Source organism: Oryzias latipes, chromosome 4 (assembly GCF_053564925.1).
Source record: "Oryzias latipes strain Hd-rR chromosome 4, Olatipes_Hd-rR_3.1".
In the NCBI taxonomy this organism is placed as follows: Eukaryota; Metazoa; Chordata; class Actinopteri; order Beloniformes; family Adrianichthyidae; genus Oryzias; species Oryzias latipes.
Window position 1 is genome coordinate 2,992,654 of NC_136240.1, and position 9,965 is coordinate 3,002,618.

At 36.8% G+C, this 9,965-nt stretch overlaps 1 long non-coding RNA gene across 2 annotated transcripts; it reads right to left on the minus strand.

Moving 5' to 3' along the window:
* Positions 1–68: 68 nt before the first annotated feature.
* Positions 69–5,755, minus strand: LOC144991816 (uncharacterized). 2 transcript variants are annotated; one of them, XR_013655444.1, is made up of 7 exons: positions 5,619–5,755; positions 4,537–4,619; positions 4,172–4,242; positions 3,714–3,825; positions 965–992; positions 729–828; positions 69–297 (listed from the first exon to the last, which is right to left on the minus strand). It is a non-coding gene; the product is annotated as an uncharacterized LOC144991816 (long non-coding RNA). The 2 variants fall into 2 exon arrangements; XR_013655443.1 differs by having other exon boundaries at positions 729–848.
* Between the last annotated feature and the right edge of the window lie 4,210 nt (positions 5,756–9,965).

Genomic DNA, 9,965 nt, shown 5'->3' on the forward strand with positions numbered 1-9,965 from the left:
TACAATGAAGTCCCTTGAACAATACAGCAGTATTGATTTGAACTCTGTCTTGCTCCCCTCAGTCTCTCTTCTTCTGTATGTAATTATGTCGCCTAAATTAAGTTCTAAACACACTGGACAGTAAAGATGTAGGTCCACTCCCAAACGGTCTGAATTCCACAATGGATTGATGTCGTCTTGCAGTTCCAACATTTGTGGACCCAAAAGAGGACTGTCCCATACCAGGACATTGATCCCAGGATGAGGTTCAGTCATGGATCCACTCTCCTCCCATTCAATCTCTGGAACCAGCATACCCTGACAAAAAAAAAAAAAAAAAAAAAGATACTGTTTATGAACAGCACTGTTTTTTTGTGTTTTAGATTATGTAGGAACCGTGACCGACTAATAACTTATATTGTTGCTTGCAGGCAGACCTCATATCTCCATAACTGTTTATAATTTGCAAATAAGTGAACCTTAACAAAGTAGTGACATTAGTACATCTGATGGCTCATAAGGCCATGCATTGTGATGCATTTTGAACTTGCAGATGTGCTATTCTTCCTACAAACAAACAATTTAGGGAAATTGTTTGCACCACACAACAATAATCCTTTTCATTCATTTTCGACGAAAATTCACTGTAGTCATTATGATTTCATGATACTCTTCTTGATACTTTCCACTTTAGTCAAACTGCACACAAATCAGTTGTCCAGTACAGTGAGATTAAATAAAGCATTTACCCGGGGATCAGAAACAGGGTTCTGGGTCAAGCCCAACTGCCACGGCTGATTTGGTGTCATGTTTTGCTCCGTCCTGATTGGATGGGTGTCCCACACGTCACTAAAGACATCCAAACTGGCCTGAATGCGTGGTAGAAAAATGTAATGGCAGCAGAATACGTGATGTGACTGATATTGAGCAAGTCTTGGTCCTCAGGAGAGAGCAGGATGTTGTAATATAAACCAGTAACACTCACGAAGACATCACACCAGAGGAGCTCAATCCTGTATTTGGAAAAAAGCAAAAAGAAATATTATATTGTCAGATTTATTTTTAATACATCATTCACTTTTATGTATCAGGGCTCCAGACTAACTTTTTTCACTAGGAGCACAGTGGCCCCTAACTGAAAATTTTAGGGGCACAACCAGAAAATTTAGGGTCGCATACCGTAAATCAACATTCTAACCAAATCTACTAATTTCCACTGTATTACAAATAAATACTTTAATAATAGATGCAGAAATTACAATGTGCTGTTTCTAATTCAGTGTCATATTTTATTCTGCACTTTTGAAGATGCAACATGAAGGTAAACTGACAGCACCATCGCTGTCACGACAGTACAACTAAGTAAAAATAGTAAAAAAAATACCATACATTTAGAATAAAAAAAGTTTTTAGTAACAAGTGATTACCGTAGTAACCTTTCGTAATTTCACAGTTTCAAACAATACTTAAATGTATGTAAATATTAGAGGATGGAAATTCATGTTGGTGACACCAAATAGGTTTAGCCAAGATGCACAATAAGCGTGTTTGAGATCACCCAGATGGACGCAACACTGCACAGATCACCTGGTGTGTGACGTATATTTTTGTTTTTGCTCCAACATCACCTGTCAATCAAAACAAAAATATCCCGAGAAAGGGGTGAGAGCAAGACACCAATCAGAGCGAACGCAGCTGGAAATTTAGTATTGAACTGACTAAAAGCTGCCCTACAGACTAGGGTTGTGCCGATGGACGATATCATCGTCCATCGTGATGGGTGACTGACATCCCGATGGAGAGACCACCATCGTGATGCCACGCCCCCGCCACGTTGCGCGTCGACATCATAAGCCGCGGTTACATGTACAAAATATCTTGATGGGATCAATGGTCGGATTGGAATCCAACCGTGTACATGGGCCCAGAAAAATGTTTTCAGAATAAAAAAACGTTCACTAAGGTCACAATTTCGGTCGGAATAAATCATTCGCACACGCGCAGTATTCGCACATGCGCAGTTTGAAAACCGGAAGAGGATACAACTTCCGCCGAGCGGCTTTTTTTCCAAACTTTATTGAAGGTAACAATTCAATACAAAACGATAACAGCGCCGAGCGGCTATATACATTGACATGTCAGCTCGGTAAAATACGAGACGATCTTCTAAACGTGCTTTTAATAATGTTACGGTTATTATGAAACACCTGTTCGCTCATCATTTGAATTTTAATCCGTGTGGTCAGTGCTTTTTCTGAACGAAGCCAGGATTAGCAGTATGCTAACACGGGCTAACAACATTAGCTTTGGATGGTGCTGCTTGCTGGCTGCACGTAAACATGTAAGAATAACATCAGCCTTTATTTAGTCGGGACACGACTGGAAACACAAATCCACGTGATTGATTGAATGTTTTCTAAGGACTGAGCGACATTTCTGCTTTGAAGCTCAAACCGCTGTGTGTGCTGACGATCCGAACTGTGCTCAGACACACGTTTAGATCCGGTTCTGAGTTTTATAGCTCGTACCCCTAGAGCTGCGGGACGGATCGCAGTCTTAAATCTCCCACACATACCGCTCATGTACCCCCCCCCCTTCCCATCAAACATAAAGCTGTAAATCCGCCCTCCGCCGGTCCACTTCGCTAGTTAAGTGCGGGAGCGGACTACTTCTTTTCTATCTTGCTTGTTACTTTTTCTGTTAAAGTCACTTCCCTCAGTTTATACTGGATCATCGCGGATTAACCATTAGTTGGGAAATAAAATGAAAAAAGCAAAATAACGAATAGCAGTTATATAAGAACGAAAAATGTAAAAATACCCCCCCCCCCGACGATGTCATCGTCCATCCCGATGGTTGACAGCAAACATCGTCAACGGCCAAATTAGGGGACATCGCCCAACCCTAATCCAGACTACAAAACAATGCATTATGGGACATGCGTCCTGATGGGTTTTTTGTAGTTCACTGATCAATTAAAATAATTTAAAATACCAACTGATTAAAAAAAGGCTACATCCATTACAAAACATTAAAATAATTATAAAAGATGTAATATCACAGCTCATACTTAGGGGGAGAGGCATATTAAAACGAAATTGAATGTTAAGGACAACTCCTAATTCCTGGTCTCTTTCAGTCTCGCTGCAGCTTCGATTTCATGCGAGTTTGAGACCCCTGCTGTACACTCTGGCCCTGGTACACTAGCTGCAGGTCGGAAGAACGAATCAATAGTTCGCTTGCTCATAGCTCAGACGCACATATCAGGTTGTGATGATATTTGTCTCCGTTTCCTTCCCACGGATGTTTACGCGCACTCGATTATCTCTAGGCCCCGCCCCTCCACATATTTTAGCCACTTGCAGTGACTTTCCCTATTCTTCTCAGACGCATTGGCCGCCTCAGGCATCACTCAATGAAACGCGAGTGTGTGCTCGCGTGTGCTCCAGTCTCATGAGTATTCGCGCGAGTGTGTGTGTCTGCCTGCGTGCGTGTGCGCTCGCGTCTCATTGATGATTTCATCTCTCATTTCATCGATCATTGACGTGCTCCTTTCATGTTTAATGTATAAAAAATACGGAGGGTGGAGGAGGCAAATTTACTGGTCGCACATGTGCGACTGGGTGTAAAATTCAGTCGCACACTCTCAAATTTTGGTCGCAAAATGCGACCAAATGGACGCAGTCTGGAGCCCTGTGTATATATTAAAGCTTCTAAAACTAGGTTCAACTCACCGTTGATTGTGTGTACACTTTTCCCACAATGAAGCCGTTTGTGTCAGTTGTACGTACTGTGAGCATTAACTCGGCTATGCCCACATTTTCTCCTCCGTGATCTCCTCTCACCCTGACAATAACATGAAAATCATGTCTCAAACACATAATTACAAATGCATCGCCAATACGGTACACATCAGTTTAAAATGTAATGTTCTTATGTATGATGCCAATAAGTAGAATTTCTAGGTTAAAAAAATTGCAGGAGTGGGTTACATGTATCACTGGGGAAAAAATGAGGTGAGAGAGACTGTTAAGGGGGGGTAAAATGTTATTCATGAGGGGAAAGAGTTTTAGAGTTGCCTTTGTTTATGGAGAGGAGTCTAAAAAAAGTAATTTTATTTTTGTACAAATAACCAAGTACTTATACTGCCTGATATGTGAATAAAATATTTCTTTATGAATGACATGAATACCTCAGAGGAAAGCCATAAACGTTCACAGCGTCACTGAAGAAGGCCAAGTCTGCACAGTTGTTGTCTGCTATCTTCAGGTACAGGATACATGGAATACAAGTACAAATACTTTCAACTGACAGATGTTTACGGCGGCAAAAATGCTAAATTCCCAATTGACAGGTAAAACAGTAATACAATAGGATGATAAAATATGAAATAGAATAGAAGGGTATTTAATAATCCCTGAGGAAATTTTTTAAAAATGGCCATCTTAAAAAAACATAAACACACATGCATTACAAATAGAAATATCACAAAATAAAAAGATTGATAAAAAAAGGTAAATAATTGGAAAATCAGTGGGTAAAATTAAAAGAAATTACTTGTAAGATGCCCTGCCAGAGAGTTGTATTGCCTGATGGCACGAGGAACAAAAGATTGTCACGCTGTCACGCTTCAGTAATTCCTAGAGAATAAATAAAAACACAACAAACATGGATTAGATCATTTAGCTGTCTTATCTTAAATTACATAATTTTCAAATATATGAAAGGGGAATTTTTTTAAAACACTCTTGCTATGATTACTTGAGCTTGTAGTAAAGAACACCTTTAAAAAAATCAGAGACAAGACACTGATCACAGGAAGCCTGTGTGTAATACTTACAGTAACTTCTACTCAAATCACTGTTGACAGCTGATTTCTCCCATCCACCCTTTCTGTGACTACTTATCGACTACAAAACAGCCTAAAAACATAATGTTTGGGATTCTTGTCATTACGTCATTGGAAGTAAAGATACGGGGATTTTAGTGGCTGACACTCCGACACAATCTCACAGGGCTGGTCATCACAATGAATGCGGGTTCTAACGTTAGAAACTTAATGAGGCTTCTTTCATTCAACAGTGGATTCATGTCTGTTATATTTAAAAAATGCCGTTTTCATGAATGTCATATGAATTAACTTTGTTGCACATATCCACCCCGTCTTAAAGTCTGGGTTGTGAAAATGCTGTGTCTAACTTTAACCCGGATCGCGTTTACATAAAGGCAGCACACGGAACAACTAGCTAGTTAGCATAGCATAGCATCAGTGTTTAAACAAATCACCGTCTCCAAATCAATACTTTTTATTAAACTTTCTTTGCTGCTGTAAATCCGGCATGCTTTTCCCCTTAGTTCTATCTGAATCATGTTAAGAACCTACAGATCATTGGCTATAGACGCTAGCTTGAACCGACACCGGCTTGAACTTCACTCACACTCACACAGCCACAACTTGCACAGGCTAAGCAAAACAAAGCTAAGCTAATTTGCGGTGGGGGTACTCTGCAAACGACTCGGCTGCAGTGTTCATAAAGCATTCACACATGTCACTTGGCTAAGGAGAACGCTTCAACTTAGTATTCAATAACATTACAGGACGTACAACGAGGGAATGATCAAATAAATGCATTACTTACGGGCTGAGACTGATCCCGTTCAGAAGACCTCTCCGCCATGTTTGCCGCCCGCGTCCCCTCAACTGCTGTGCTGAACAGCTCCCTCCCTCGTCACTTTGAAAGTGAGGAGTGTAAGGGGCCATTCGATTGGTTAAAAGCGAACCCGCCTGCTTTGCCGATGAGTTTGATTGACAGATTCACTAGCCAATGGTGACATTAGTTGACCCGCTCCGTCAGATGAGTCTCAATATTTTTTTTTTTTTTTTTTTTTTTTTTTTAACAAACTTTATTGCATTTTTCAATTTACAGACATTCACAGTCACTTACTTGCTCAGTAAACAATTGTTAATATCAAACACACATATAAGACTGAAAAAAACGAAAAATAGTAATATTTTTAACAATGTGTGTGCCTTTTTTTTTTTTTTTTTTTTTTTATAGATGCTCATATACAAACCAAATTAGGGTGAACAAACGTTATAAATGCACATATAGAAAGAAAAAGAAACAAAAATGAAATAATAGGCAAAGGCAAGGCCAAAACAATTCAAAATAATAATACTTTTGATATATTCTGATAAATGACTGTAGTTTTCTTGTTTTTGTTAGGAATGCATTTAAGACACTTATAATAATCAGAAAAATAATTCAAAAAAATACTAAATAGAGGGCATGTATTTTTCCATTTACACAAATGAATGAAATGTTTGCATAAAATAATAACAACATTAATGACATCAGAAATTCCCGGGTCCAGATTTTCCATATAGAAAAGAACATCATATAAGGAAAAAAAGGGAATATTTAAAATTTTGAGTGACAACCAATTGTGTATATCAGACCAAAATATTTTAACCTGGTTGCAACTGTAAAACAGATGTTCTAATGTTTCAGTTTCAGATGAACAGAATATGCATGGTTCCGATTCAAATTTGAATCTTTTATGTAAAAAATCTCCAACAGGGTAAATTTTAGATATTATTTTAAAATGCGTTTCTTTCATTTTAGGAGGAAGTGGGTACTTTGTGTATAAAGAAAAAGATTTGTTCATTTGGGTGGTTTCTAAATCGCATCTATTGTTTATACTAAAGTTGCAGAAAATTAATTGTTTAAAGGTTAGAGTTATTAATTTATTGTTGCATTTTTTATCTTTTAGGGGAATATTATTAATTTTCAGCTCCGAAAGTTGTGGTTTGATTTCATTGTATTGTAGTATGTTTTGAATGAGATTAAGTAGAGGTATGGGAATTGCTTTACAGACTTTGTTATAACAGTTACTAGAATCCTTAATCTTGTGTTTGGTTACAAACTCATAGTATGATAACAGCCTTCCATCAGTACGCATCAAGTCATGGACAAAATACACACCATTACCATACCTTTCAGACATAAACAAGGATTTCTTGTTTACAGTTATAAATCTGTTGTTCCATAAAACAGTGTTGTGAGGGGAGAAGTTATGGTTGAAAGGCATCTTCCCAAATTCTAAGGCTTGTTTGTAAAAGTTTGATAGTTTTATTGGTACTTTTGAAATATTATAATCACATTTTAGCAAAAACTCCAGTCCCCCGACCTTACCGAAGAGTTTGTTTGGGATATGATACCACATAGAATGAGGCTGGGAAATACAGCCTTTTAACCATTTCATTCTAAAAGCCACAATCTGTGATTCAACATCTAAAGCTTTTAAGCCGCCATTTTTATAATCTCTGACCAATTGTGATTTTCGTATATAGTGAGTCTTATTTTTCCAAATAAATTTAAAGAGAATAGAATTAGACAACTTGATGTTTTTTGGGGATGTATATAATGAGTGACAGGGATACACAAGTCTTGAAAAACCTTCCGCTTTGGATAATAAAATGCGGCCAAATATTGATAGGCCACGTCCCAACCATTGATTTAAAGTTTTCTGTATTGTTTTTAGTCTGGGAGTGATATTTACACTTTCTCTATCATTACTATTTTTTGTTATTATTAGACCAAGATATTTCACTTCACTTTTTACAGGTATGTTTTCAATAATACTTTGATTGCAGGTATGTATAGGTAAGATTTCACATTTTTTGAGATTTAGGGTAAGGCCAGATGCTCTTGAAAACAAAAGTATTTTATTGATAACAACAGGTACCATATTTTTATTCTTTAAAAATAAAGCTGTGTCATCAGCAAATTGACTAATTTTAAATTCCCTGTCGAAAATGTTAATACCCTCAAAATCTGGAGAATATTTAAGAAAGATGGCTAGTAATTCCGCTGAAATTATGAACAACAGCGGGCTAATTGGACATCCTTGGCGAACACCTCTATTAACAGGAAAACTGTTTGAAAAACCTCGGTTGAGTGCAATGTTGCTACTTATGTCTTTGTAGAACATTTTAATTATGTTACAAAATTTTGATTCAAAGCCAAAGGTTTTCAAGGCATTAAACAAAAAGGCGTGTTCTAATGAGTCGAAGGCCTTAAAAAAATCCAAAAAAAGGATAAGACTTTCCTGAGGAATAATTTGAATGTAATCTAATATATCTAAGATTAAGCGAGTGTGGTGGTGAATATGTCTCCCCTTAATAAATGCTGATTGTGATTCGTCTATGATCTGAGATATTCCTGATTTCAGTCTGTTAGCATAGATATGTGCTAGTATTTTATAGTCACAACAAAGAAGTGTGATTGGTCTCCAATTATCAATTAATAACACATCTTTGCCTGGTTTGGGTAAAAGGGAAATAATGCCTCTTTTCATTGTAGGTGACAACATCTGTTCGTCGATGCATTCATTGAATGCCTCAAACAACATTTCTCTGATGTCAGTCCAAAAGTGTTTGTAGAACTCAGCTGTAATTCCATCAGGTCCAGGTGATTTACCACTGGCCATCTGGGAAACAGCTTTATCAAGCTCATCTATAGTAAGTTCAGATTCCATGAGATCTCTAAATGTCTTGTCTATTTTAGGGACTTTATCATAGATTAACCTTTCAAATAAAAGTGTGTTTTGATATGAATATTGACTAGTGTAAAGATTTTTATAGAAGTTGGTGATATAGTCCTTAATATTGTTTTGATCGTCTACTAGAGAGTTTTCTATCTGTAGCTTAGTGATTGTTTTTTTCCTTTGTCTACTTTTTTCCAAGTTAAAAAAGTAAGTTGAATTTTTTTCTCCATCTTCCATCCACTTTGCCTTTGAACGAATAAATGCTCCTTTGGCTTTTTCGGTATAGAGTTCATCTAATTTAGATTGCAATTTGTTAACTTCAATGACATTTTCCTCACTCAGTTGAGTTAAATTACACAAAGTGGTTAATTTTGAAATTATTTCAGTCTGTTCTTGTCTTTTTTTTCTAGCCAAAATTTTTCCTTCTACAATTGCAATTTTTCTAATATTAAATTTCAACCACTCCCATCTATTAATAGGAGACAAGTATTGTATTTCTTTTATTTCAGGAATAAGTGATTTGATTTTTTTACAAAAGTTTTTGTCATTTACAAGGCTATTATTGAATTTCCAGTGGGATGTTCCATTTTTTGGTTGATTTTTTTCAGGGGAAAGAGCCAAAGTGATAGCACAGTGGTCAGTGAGAGGAGAGTGGGAGATATTACAATTCAAGGTTGAAGATGTTAGATTACTTGTTACTAACCAGTAATCTATCCTTGAGCGTTGAGAGTGTTGAGAGTTATTCCAGGTGTATTGAAGCTTATTTGGATTTTGTCTACGCCAAATGTCGATAAGGTCGAGAGAGTTAGAAAATTCCGAAATAATTTTATTGAAATGAGGAGAGTTGTGTTGAGTTGGATATCTGTCTTGGTTTTCATCTGGTACTACGTTAAAATCACCTGCAACAATAATCTTGTCAGTTGCATACATCTGTTTCCAGTTGATTATCTTGTGATTTATGTTTGTGAGGAATTTCTGATTTTTTGTCCTATTATTGAAACCATAAATGTTAACAAGAATATATTTAGTGTCGTCCACCTCAATGTTAACCATTAGCCAATGACCTTCTGTGTCACTTTTATGATCAACAATTTTACCATCAAAATTATGTAAGAAAATTGCCACTCCTGCTGAACGAGGACTTCCATGAGATAAATAAATGTTTCCACTGCCCCACTGAGATTTCCAAAAATCAAAATCTTCTTCACTACTGTGTGTCTCTTGAAAGAAAAAACAGTTCACGTTAACTTGTGCCTTACAGTAAAGAAAAATTGCCTTGCGCTTTGTTACATTCTTAAAACCACGAACATTTAAAGACAACAAAGAAAGAACCATAAAGAATAGCTAGAAAGCAATTAACTCCATAAAGGGCTATAATGCAATTTCACATTTTTCTAATCGGTTTTCTCAAAGCTGTAATAACATTTAACACTATA